The sequence below is a fragment of the Balaenoptera acutorostrata genome, chromosome 5, assembly GCF_949987535.1.
Source record: "Balaenoptera acutorostrata chromosome 5, mBalAcu1.1, whole genome shotgun sequence".
Taxonomy (NCBI): domain Eukaryota; kingdom Metazoa; phylum Chordata; class Mammalia; order Artiodactyla; family Balaenopteridae; genus Balaenoptera; species Balaenoptera acutorostrata.
This window is the reverse complement of record NC_080068.1, coordinates 1997501-2009904: the sequence shown is the minus strand read 5'-3', so window position 1 is coordinate 2009904 and position 12404 is coordinate 1997501. Positions and strand designations below refer to the sequence as shown.

The window sequence follows — 12404 nt, the reverse complement described above, 5'->3', positions numbered from 1 at the left end:
ATATTCCAGGGTAACTAGAAACGCCACTTGGGAAGCACATGCACAAGACATTTTCTGACCCGAATAGGAAAGCGAGGGCACGATTCTGCCTGGCGTGTTACATACAGAGATCAGGGAGTTCTGGTTCTGTCACTTCCTAGCTCCCAGGATATGGGCATGTTTCTCACTGGCTCTTCATCAGTCGTACTTGTCATCATGACTTCTATCTAAGATGACTGATTCAAGGAGCAAATGAATATCACCTTTGTTCAAGCAACACCGTGTTCTGGAGAGCAGGCAACATGGCCCTTGCTGATAAGTAGCTGCTAAATGAAATACTTCAGGAGCTACAGACCCTCCTACACTGTTGGTGGGAATGGAAATTGGTGCGGCCACTATGGAGAACATTATGGAGGTTCCTTAAAAAACTAAAAATAGAGTTACCATATGATCCTGCAATTCCACTCCTGGGCATATATCCAGAGAAAACTCTAATTCGAAAAGATACATGCACCCCAATGTTCATTGCAGCACTATTTACAATAGCCAGGTCATGGAAGCAACCTAAATGCCCATTGGCAGATGAATGGATAAAGAAGATGTGGTACATATATACAGTAGAATACTATGCAGCCATGAGAAAGAACGAAATCATGCCATTTACAGCAACGTGGATGGACCTAGAGATTATCATACTAAGTGAAGTAAGCCAGACAGAAAAAGACAAATACCATATGATACCACTTATATGTTGAATCTAAAAAAAAAAATGATGATACAAATTAACTTATTGATGAAACAGAAATAGATCCACAGACATAGAAAACAAACTTATGGTTACCAAACTGGAAAGGGAAAAATTAGGGGTTTGGGATTAACATATACACACTAATATATATAAAATAGATAAAATACAAGGACCCACTGTATAGCACAGGGAATTATATGCAATATTCTGTAATAGCCTAAATGATAAAAGAATTTGAAAAAGAATAGATGTATATGTGTGTGTAACTGAATCACTGTGCTCTACACCTGAAACTAACACAACAATGTAAATCAACTCTACCTCAATTAAAATATATATATATATATAAAGTAAAAAATAAAAATAAATAAAATAAAATTTTTAAAAATAAAAAATAAAAGAAAGCATAGGGTAGAGAGTGCCTGGTGAAGCCGGTGCACAGGACAGAGCTTGCCCCAGTTCTCGTACTCCACGCCCCAGACCCATCTGGTGTTTTCCAGTTTCCAAGGTTTGCTGTACACTGTCTCCTCTGCCTGAAAGGCTCGTCCCCCATCACTTTCTCTCCTTTGCCCCGCCTCCCACTTACTTATCTTCTAAGTCTCATCTTCCATGTCATCTTCCCCAGGCCGCTCAGACTGGACAGGCCACCTCATTCCCAGGGAACATCCTTTGCTTCACGACTCAGCTTTTCCTGTGACGATTGTGAAAGATCTCTCTTACCCATCACACCAGAGGTTCTAAAAGGGCAAGGGCTCCGTGTGTTTGATTCAACACTGTATCTTCAGACTATGGGAGGGGGTGTTCAATAAATACGTGTTGGATGCATTAACAAATAATTTAAATCCACATCTCAGAAAAATCAGGAACAGAATAAGGAGACAGTGAGGGATTGAGATATAGGAGAGGGAGCAGTGAAAGTAAAGACATTTAAAGAAAATCATGAGCAATTTGCCTTTTCCTGTAAAACAGAGGAAACTTCACTGCCAGAAGCACCTTGTATTATTGTGTAGTATAGAGCCTGTCATGCAATACGTATTCAATAAACATTCATTCAGTAAATATGTATTTAAATGAAGGCACAGACAGTTAACCTGAGCCCTCTGGGTCACTGATATAAGACAATCTAGGTGTGATTTTTAACACAAGGAACAGCACTTGATTGTTAAAAATGAAATAAATTACAATTTCAGGAACGAAAGTATTAAGGACTATTCTGAGATTTTTTTTCTGTTGGATTTATGAATGTTCAAAATGCCTTGATTAGTATTTGTATATATTCATAAATGTGAATTGTGAAGAGGAAAAGATCAGCCCTGAAAGCGTTTCTCCTACGTTTACAAAAATGGTGAAAAAGTGATATATGTTTTTTCGACATGTAAGAATGTTCACATTTACAGTAGCAGCCTGAGGGTCACCTGCAACAAGAAATGGACTTACCAGAGGGAGAGGCAATTTTTACTGAGAAGATACTAATTTCAGCTTTGAGTCTGTTCAGACTGAAGTGACCCTAGATATTTCTAGCTGTAGTTGAGGCTTAGGGCCAGTTATGTCATTTCTTTTGCCTTTATTTCATTCAGGTACAATGAATATGACAATAATATTAAACTCATATTGTTCCTGTATTAGAAGCATTGATATATGTAAAATGTTTAAAATAGTGACTGGCAGCTAATTGATATTCAATGAATATTAGCCATTATTATTAATAATATCAGTGATATTAATAAGTATACTAGACAGTGGAATAAATAGATCTAGAACTGAGGAAAGAGAGCAGGGTTAACCACACACATTTGGTTAACTCAGCAGAGATTATGGTTAAATCTATAGGGAAAAATGGGTGTCTCCAGAGAGAGACTATATAATTAGAGTATAATTGAGATAGAAGGAAAAAAATCTCCCGGGAATATTTTACATTCATATTGTGGCTGGTAAGGATTTATTCACTGAAGGAGGCTAAGAAGAAATTGAAACAAAACAGTCCTTTTTGAAAGGAAATTATTGTAAAGATGGTTAAACAAAATGAATTTCTTTTGAGTTAGGAATTAGCAGGAATCTAGTCATAAAATATGATTTTTTTAAAAAGAAAACAGCAGTATGTAAAAATAATGTGCTCTAAAAAAGTTTCTTTGGAGAAAGGGATAATTTATGTTGAGTTTTGTTTCCATTTCCTTAGCAATTGTGCTTTGGCTCCAAACTGGGCCAAACAGAAGCTACTGTGATGCCCTCTCTTTATGCGGCAGTTTAGCAATTCTCTGTTATCCCTGGACCACATCCGTCAGGAGGTTACCCTCGCCTAAGTGATGTAGTTCTGACTACACATCCTACCCTCCCATGGGACTTCACTAAATGCCCTCCTCACTTCATATACATCCAGTGATGTATTTCCATGATGTTCAAGTGCCCGCTCTTGGGCACCTGTCTGGCTATTTGGTGAGTGCAATCCTTAATTCATTTTTATTTTTAGGATACATGTTTATCACATTGCGTTACTGTGCGACCTGTATCTTCGCATGCGAGGGTTACACCTGCCCCCATAGAGACCTGCCTCCACCTCCTACTACTTCTGTGACTCTGAGCAAATTAGTTTACCTCTCTGTGTCTTTGTGCCTCAGATTCCTTGCCTGTAAAATGAGAATAACTGTAGTATGCGTGTCCTAGTGTGATGCCTTGAACAGAATATGGGCTTTGTCAGTGTAAGCTATCATTATCATTATTTTGAAGCAGCGTTAAGTACTCAAAGATGAATAAGACATATTTACTCCCTGCCTTCGGGAAGCTCACACTATGATAAAGGAAGTAGATGTTTAAGCAACTCACTGAAAATATAGCATCATTGTTGTATTAGAGAAATGTCCACTAGGTACAGCATTTGAACGCAAAAGCACTTAATCAGCTTTACTTGGGGTCCAGTGGGTGTGAGGGGGTCCAGGTTACGTGCTACAAGAAAGGGAAATCTTCACAGGCTATTTGAGAGATTACTTGGTTTATGCTAAATTACGTATCAGAACGATTTTTGTTGAGCCTTCTTGATAAGGATGGGGAAATAAAAAGGCCAATCATGATCGTGCGGATACCTGGGAATGAGAGCTGGCCAAGTGGAAGAGGCACGTTATCAATACATGAAGGTGAAATAGAAAGTGAAAATAGTAAACCGTGGATGCTTTTCAGCCATTAATGATAAATTTTATGTCTGTGAAAATGTTTTCGTGTTTTGCCATTGTATTGGGAAAGAAAACATGGTAAGAGGGATAATATGATAATGCGTAAATAATGAATATAAACCTGAAAATTAAACATGAAAATGCATTGAAATGCACACATTACTGTAAAAATAATACATTTTATATGCAGAAGTTTTATGTAAACTACAAGCCCAGATATTACTATTTTATTATCTTATAGAGCTGAACACTATCTTTATATACATATTAAAAATAAACATTAAAATGCATATTTGACACTGTATACTCAATCTAGGTTTTTAACCAGTTCAAGTTTTTATTTGCAAAATGTTTTTACATTTTCTAGAAGCTAATTAATATGTAATAATGGCAATTTATGTTTGTATTTATAATGCCACCTTTTTCAAAAATGGTTTTAAGGACAGCCACTAATCAAAGACGAGCATGTGTATTTCCTTACAGATTATTAGACTGAAAAATTGTTCTCCTCGTAAATATTTAAGACATCAAGAAAAATAAATGTAAGTACTTACTTTAAAAAATCTATGGCAAAAACATTTAAAATGGTCTTTCTATGAACTGTCATGCTGTTTTTCTGGCCAGTTTTATGCAACTGTCTTGCTCAGAGTAAGTTTCATTTCTGGATACAAACCCAATCACAAGAGTGCACCTTAATTCAAAAGGTAAACTAATAATTACCCCCTCAAAAAAGTCCTTCTGGATTTAGCTTTCTTACTCTTCAGATATTCAGCTGTTTGTCTGAGAACTAAAGAGATCCCATCTGATGAATGGGGACAAAAGGATGGGGGTAAGGAATCAGCCCTGGATTATAATCCTGGCTTGTCCTTTACCAGCTCTGCACAGCTGACTGATGACTTAACTTCTCTGTCCTGAAGATCATCAGGCTCTTTGAAACTTATACTGGTAACTAATTATCCTTTGATGTTGGAAACTGTTATTCAGATACTTGGGCTATATTCTTTTTTCCTAACTCCAGGAAGCTATTTCCAGATATTGAAGCACAATTTTATTCACCATAAGTTATTGTTTTTTTGATGAAGAAAATGCGGAAGAGAGGGCACAGTGTAAACATGACTCCAAAATTCTTTCCCAGGAAATGTTTCAACTTCACAACTAATTATGAAGTACGAACACTGGAAATTAAATTTTGAAGAATCAAATACTTTAAAATAAATTTTAAATAAAAAACAGCAAGACATAAATTGGGGCTTGATTTAGTTACTTTGATTCATATGTCGTACCTAACTAGTTGCTTAATTTTCTTTCGAAAATCCCTTTAAAATATCCATAATAATTCACTCCAATCCACTGAATATTTTTTTGAGTTAAAAAAACTAGGAAGGTAAGTTAACAACGTTATAAATAATTAGCAGAATAAATGCTATAGAGGATGTGGGATATTTTTAATACACACATGAACATACACACACAGAGAAACACAAACAATATTAAATAAAAATGAACAAAGACATGCTTATCTCTTGAACACAAAGAGCTGACAGGATAATGCACATAAAACAGACTTGACAGGCTTCTAAGATACAGACTAAGTATAGTTATAAATCCAAGAATGCATTTTAATTTAAAAAGAACCCCAAATAAAGATGACAAGCTTCACACTGATTATCCATGCCAAACCTCACTGAGAACTAAGGCACATATTTGCAAGAAGGCTATGTAAAGATTGATAATGCTGTCTGTGATCTCAGAATCACATAGAACTCAGTGTCACATGCGACTGCCATTCATGACTTAGACTTCAGTAAAATTGTTCTCTGATAGTTGAGAGAACAAGACAAGTCTAATTTGGGGAGGGAAGGATGGTGGGAGGGAGAAAGACACAGGCAAAGCAAGAGCATATAGTTCAGAATACTATAGATTTACATTTTCATAAGTATCTCAAGAACCTTGCAAATCGTTTTCATGAGGCTATTTCCTTGTAAATCTGTAAATATTTACACAAAAGTGTTTTTAGATATGGGTCAAATATTCAATAGTTTAAAATTGTAATAAGCATGGGGTTTTTTTGGTGTTTTTTTTTTTTTGTAACACAAAATTCTTGAGGGGGAGAAGGTGATTTTTACATGAAAAACCTCTAAACTGCATTATATTATGTCAAAAAGAGAAAGAAATAGAAATCATGCTTACATTAATTTATAATTGATTTTGGTTCTGAGTCTTACCAAATGGACTTTCTTATCTATTAATATTGGCAATATAATGGGTGATAATTAAAATACCATGACCATAACACATAAATTCTTAAATGTAACATATATTTTTCTTTGGTTTAGGAAATTCAACAAAAGGGCAGATTCCTCCAAAACGCCTTCCATCCGAAATAAAATACCCTCAATGAATTTAGGTGTGATTTGATGTAAATGTTTAAATAACATTTTTAAATGATAAGCTGTAATACTCATTTTAAGAATTTTCATGAATAAATTCTCAATTGGCCGGTTTACAGTTAAGAAATTACCAGCTTGTTTTAAAATATTTCTTTTCTTTAATTTTTGTTGCAGTTTAAATGTCAGATGCTATTTAGCTGCTGACCAAAAAGATTGGGTTGGCCAAAAAGTTCGTTTGGTTTTAAGTAAAAATAAAAGACACATTTTTCATGTTCACCAAGAACTTTATTGAACAATGTGTTCATTAACCAAACGAACTCTTTGGCCAACCCAATATATTGAATGATATTTGAATACACTCTTATCCAAAGAAATAGATTCTAGAGATATACCTTAGCCCTTCAGGTGGCAACAATTTAGAACTACCAAACTGTGGTATTTGTTAATGGATTTAATTTGACTCTTTGAAAACAGAGATAGAAATATTGATTGGTTGTCAAACAAATTTATGGACAAGCACAGTTGATGAAACCTAAGATTTTTTTTGAGAGAGGAAAATATTTTGAGTCTATATTTAATGAGATCGTTGGTGACTGTCATCAGATATCTACTCTAAATTAAAGTTTGAATGTCTTGTTGGACAGAAATATATAACTCTTAATTGTCAGAGTTACCCATATACTCAGATTATTTCTAAGTGAACGGGATCAAAGTCTACACCCTTTAAAGAAAATATAATACTTATCATCAGAAAAGCGTTTTCCAGTGTAGCCCTTGCCTTCAGTTTCTATTTTTTCAGATACATTCAACAAATATTTGTTAGACTGAATGAACCGGATTAGTGAATGAACGTCATAGGCTAGAACTGCCTTTCTAATGTCTTAGGATGATAAAACAAATTTGGAACTGAATACCGAAACGTTTTTCTGCACCAAGTGGCACCCCAATGCATGAACTTATTTCTTTAGACCACTTTTTAAAGAAGAGACAATGTTTCCTTATGTTTTAAGTGATCATATTACGTTTCCTTTCCTCATCCAGGGAAACAGTCCTAGTATCCACATCCTCCAGGTGAGAAGACAAGAGACAGAGGGAGACGTGCAACAAGGGCGGGGAAAGCTAGAATCCTGGTTTTGAGTCCCTCCCAACTGCTTAATCCACTGCCCCACATTCCAACTTACAATAAAATGAAATTGGCCCATGAACCTGAAAGGGAAAAAAAAAGAAAGAAAAATGACCAAATTCATTCAGTGAATTCAGGCATATCCAATGAAGTAACAGTGAGTTTATGCATCTCCGCAACGGAACTTGGTTCTGAAATACAGCAAGTCCCCTACGTAGGAACGAGTTCTGTTCCCAGAGCACATTTGTAAGTCCAATTTGTTTATAAATCCAACCAAGTTAGCCTAGCTACCCAACTAACACAATCGGCTATATAGTATTGTACTGTAATAGGTTTATAATACTTTTCACACAAAAAATACATAACAAACAGGCACAAAAAAATAAAGAAAACATTTTTAGTGTTACAGTACAGTACCTTGAAAAGTACCAGCTACACCACCGCTGTTTTTACACTTGCTTCCGGACAGCCTGGGCTTGAAATAAAGATACTGTACTACTGTACTCTATACAGTCCTGTACAGTGAAGTACACAAAAGCACAACGACTTGTAGCGGACTCACACATGTGACAACATACGCGAGACACGTGAACTAACCTACGTGATTGGACATGCGAATACACGTTAGCAAGTTTGAAAGTTCGCAACTTGAAGGTTTGTATAGAGGGGACTTATTGTATCAAAATTGACTTTTACCTAGTGGGGAAACAAGGCAATTAAAAAATAATCTGGAAGTGCTTGAGGGTGGAGTTAAAATAGAGAATCGGTTCGTGTTCATCCTAAAGTGACTTGAAAAAGGAATTCTGATGCGCAAACATATTAAAAATAGAGTTCTCACTCTTCCTGCTTCACTGAAGAGCCTCCCTTTTCCTACAGAAACTCTGTAAATTGTGGGGCTCTTTAAGTACATGGAGGAATATAACAAATTTGCAATTGTTGGATCAGAATATGTGGCTGATGCAGAAATAGAGCTGAGCAGGATATGTTTACTTCACTCCAGAAATTCTTAGTCATTTTTATGGTTATTAAGAAGACTCTGAGACTGTCAGTCTTGTCTTTGACAAAATGAACTGCATTCTAAGTGCTCTCAAAGCAAAATCTCTCAGGAAAGACAAGCCAGAAATAGACGGGATACCATGGAATAAAAGCCAAAAGGCAAGATGAATGAAATGTTTAAACTCAATACCATTCGAAGTATAACATATGAAAAATTGCAGTTGTACATAAGGGCAGGAAGAGAATGTAAAATGGTGAAGCAAGAAGGAAAGGAATAGAAACAGGATATAAAACACAGACACAAAATCTTATGATCCAGATTTATTCCAGGCACTTTCCTACCTGCATTGGATATTAGGTCATTTGTGTTAGTCTGTGCTTGCATATCTTCATTTATACATAAATATGTTTGACCTTTCATGTCCTTAGAGTGCCATATATATCTATGAGTTGTTCTTCTTTGAAACACAGAAATAGAGAATTTATTGATCAGTAGCCAATAGAATTCCCAGTGTCATGGTCTTACCAAACCAACACATTGAGAGAATGAATCCTTCCTTTTAAAAAATTTGATACAACTCTCACAAACCATTTAATACAACCCCAAATTCTCATTCAGAATATCTTGATGATTCATTTATACTTACCCATTTTTCATGTTGGAGATTAAAAATAAACCGATTTTAAATATTGGAACACTTTACACAAAATTTACTCTACTTTTAAACAGATATTTATATCATTCTGTTTCCTTTAATAAGCTTATTTAGAGTTCATATAAAACTTGTGGAACTTAACCAATACACTCTCCCAAGTTCATAATATATTACTAACAAACCTTACACCATCAGTTAAAGTTGGCAATAGAGAATGTATGCGACTAATTCAATCCATACACCTACCTATTTCATTTGAATTAGAAGAAAATGGAATATTTGCCTGAATTACATGATGATTTCACACAACAGACTAGCAGGTTCTCAAAGTGCAATAAATAAACTCTTATCCAGCCTAAAACAGGTTTCAAGACCCGCAAATACATTTTAAGGTAGAAGTGATACTTGAGTTTTGTTTAAATTTACTGGGCTGATAAGGCTAGGACATGATGAGATAGGAAATAGAAAAGTGGGAAGAAACCACATTGTATTGTTTTCTAATTAGTTTCAATAAGTGTTTTCTTTAATGGCAGTGTCAAGGTGTTGTATTAAAATCATCCTGTAGGGTTATTATATTGCTAATGCTTCCCTTCATTTGCTCAATTTACTACCACGACCACCAAAATATTTACAGAATTTGCGAACTCAGGATGGCAGAATATCAAGATTACTGTATTTTTAAGCAGATGCATTGGTATACTCTACTTTTAAACATTAAATATATTCAAACCGCAAAACTCTATACAAGAAATTTTAACGTGCAATTGTGAAGAACTAAAATGCCTTAATTTTAGAATATACCTAAAGAGTACCGCCTAAATATTAAAATGATCACCTTTGTAGAAAGAGAATCAAAACTGCAAGAGTTTTAGTTTCTCATCAATACTCTCTTTCAGTAAAGCAAGAGATGAAAACTTTGTTGAAACATGTAAGCTGGGAAATGTGTTACCTTGTGGAATTTTTAAAGCAAGTCACCTTTCTGCTTTTTAATACCATTATGACAGCAGCTGAGCTGACAACATACAGTGTCAAAGGAGAAATAAAATTAATTAATAGTAATATTTCTGCATATGCCCAAAGCACTTAATGACTGTAAGCTTGGAATGTTGAAAATGTTAATCACTTCAGCTTAAAAAAAAAGTTATTTTTCTTTTCTTATATTTGTACCGAGCTGATGTATAAACTGAGCAAAGGAGGCCCTTGTTGAGTAGAAACACCTGGGTTTGTTTGGGAATCCATTTAAGTACCTTTTTTTGGTTTCTCATTATTACTAGTTTTAAGAACTAACAAGTAAAAATAAATAAAGATCATTGCCTTTTGTAAGAACATGTTTTATGTATGATTGAAGATTTTACAACACTCCGAAAAAGCCATCTGATGTTAGATTTAAAAATAAAATCAAAAGCATTTTCTGACACAGTACACATGAAAAACTGGAAATTCCAATATCTTCAATAGAAGTTGTAGAAAGTGTATGTCTCCTTGGAGTCTGACACCCACTTAACACAGCAGAAAATAAGGTACCATATACTGTAAACAAAAAAGTACAGTAAAGGACAGTTGTAAATTCACATAAGAATAGTTCATAAACATTTTGGTCTTTCCATAACAGTTTTTATATAAAATGAATTAAAAAAACCTTTAGACAGCTGTCATCACTCTTGTTTGACCACTTTTCACTTAGATGCACACAGACATATTTATATAGCAATATATTGATGCACCGTTACATGGATATTATACTATGATTACTGCTTGTAACTGAGATGTGCATTATCCAATCAACATTATCCATAGTTGAAATACTCTTACATTATGTATTCTTGTCATGTTGTATCTATAAAAACATGAAAATATAACTTTACATTATTTCAAGTATTTACATTAGTTCAAGCTTGACAGAGAAAAATTGATAAGCTACAATTTTTAGAAGAGTAGGCCCAGAGGTACAATAAATAGCATTGATTGTATATAGTCATCTTTTTTCATTTTTAAAAACTCATTTTAAGTATAATATGGAAAACAATTAGTCTGCAATTTGGTCATTCTAGCATTGATGACTGATTTAAACTTAAAATGCACCTCCAACATTCCTGATGAGGAGAAATGCACTAAAATTACATTGTATTATCTTGGAATTTGTGATTAGGGACAGCTAAATTTAGGGAAGAACGTCATGATACCTCACAGCACCATGGTCCATGCAAGTGGTTGCTATTAGACCCTACATTTCTCTTTCCCTTCTGTGATATATAATAAATAAGAATGTTTTCAAGGCACTCAGTAAAATACCAAGTGCTACACAAAGGCGTACTTGCAGAAATAGCAAGAATAAAAATATTAAAAATAACTATTGAATGTTAATAATCATTTAAAACCTTAAATTAATTTAATTTTAGAGAGCTTCAGTGGAAATAAATGGTCTTTTATGAAGGGAAAGATAGCTCCTTTAAATTTCATAACTAGAGAAATATAAGTTCTTTAGTCAAAAGTCAGTCACAGAAATGTGTTTTATCCACACTGGGCATTTTAAAATAGCCATTCCACCTGAGGAATAAGTATAAAAAATATACATATTAGGGTTGTTTATATTGATGGCAATGGGAAGAAACTATATTGCAGCTGACTCAAAAGTGCTTAAAGTTTTCATAATATGTAAGATTTATGACAGCTCTTACAACTTTAAAAGCAAAAACTCAGATTTAGTTTACGGAATTTGATCAATGGGCATCTATCTACTTTCAGGGCATCTCTAACTTCATTTACAACTAATACTTCTCTCTGTCAGCTCAAACACTTTAAAACAGAACCTCACATACTCTGATATTTGTTTTTAATATTAGTTTTTAAAATCTATTAGCATTTACCTACAGAGATTAAATGCTTTATGCTAAATATTTCTTTACATATGATAAGACATACTTAAAAACAGGTTCAGATTTTATCTGGGGACAAGTTTATACTTTAAGGACCACCCGGCCTTCTTAAAAGGGGGCAAATTTCTCTGGGAACCTAACAATTTAATAGTGTCTTTGAACTTGATTGATGACCAAACTGTAGCTAAGCAAAATTAATTGGACCACTTGCAAATAAAACAATAGAAAAGTGTTTATTTCAAATGTCAAGCACTGCCAAGTAATTTTACATTAACACCAAATGTTAAAGAATCGGATACATTAAAGTTTTAATAACAATATTAAATTACTACAAGATTTGAATCTTCTCTTTGTTTTTCTTTCCTTAGCATGTACATATTTGGCTTTGAAAAATATGTAACTGATACCTAAAGCCTTTATAATCACGTCCCACTCAGTTTAATCGTTGTTGTCTTATTCAACCAATATGGAA

At 34.2% G+C, this 12404-nt stretch overlaps 1 protein-coding gene across 2 annotated transcripts in view; it reads right to left on the bottom strand.

Moving 5' to 3' along the window:
- Positions 1-12146: 12146 nt before the first annotated feature.
- Positions 12147-12404, bottom strand: part of GRIA2 (glutamate ionotropic receptor AMPA type subunit 2) — a 164772-nt gene continuing 164514 nt past the window's right edge. For both annotated transcript variants that reach the window (XM_007184152.2, XM_007184153.2), the window contains exon 17: positions 12147-12404. This exon is cut by the window's right edge and continues 256 nt beyond it. The gene's annotated coding sequence lies outside the window, so the exon portion shown is untranslated.